The 529-nt window shown below is 31.0% G+C and overlaps 1 protein-coding gene across 2 annotated transcripts in view; it reads left to right on the top strand.

The window, feature by feature from the left end:
- Positions 1–529, top strand: part of LOC119593145 (lys-63-specific deubiquitinase BRCC36-like) — a 6,359-nt gene that overhangs the window by 3,850 nt on the left and 1,980 nt on the right. The window lies entirely within an intron of this gene.

A 529-nucleotide genomic window follows, 5' to 3' on the forward strand; every position in this document is an offset into this window, starting at 1 on the left:
GACGGCAGACAAAAGAGAACCTTGAGGTTGTGACATAATGATGAATCATGTTCATGTTCTCTAAAGATGAATTGTGTAATCTGAACTTTGAGATCCTAGAACAAGTTCTAATTTTAAAGGAATAATCTTCAGCTCTCCATTTTAAACATCTGAAGAGAGACATAAACTTGCTACAAAAGTTGTATAGGGAAGGAAATAATGTTAAAAAAATAATGGTACTCTATCCTAAGTCACAGTCAGGAGTGTGAGTAACTAATTAGGGTTTTGAAGCCGTCCGATGAACCTGACACACTAGTATCAGTTAAGAATACTTAGAAGGTAAGAGAAATAGTAAAGGGAAATGTAACTAAAGTTTTTTTTATACCATAGTGCCATACCATATTGTATATAGGTTATAAGTAGATGATGTTAGATGAACAGTATTTTATGGCTTTGTGTTTTTACTTCAATAAACCATGTAATTTATGTAATTTTGAAGTATTAAATCCTTATTTTGCGCAAAAAAAATCTGATTTATCAAAAGCTATTT

Source organism: Penaeus monodon, chromosome 31, assembly GCF_015228065.2.
Source record: "Penaeus monodon isolate SGIC_2016 chromosome 31, NSTDA_Pmon_1, whole genome shotgun sequence".
Classification (NCBI taxonomy): Eukaryota; Metazoa; Arthropoda; class Malacostraca; order Decapoda; family Penaeidae; genus Penaeus; species Penaeus monodon.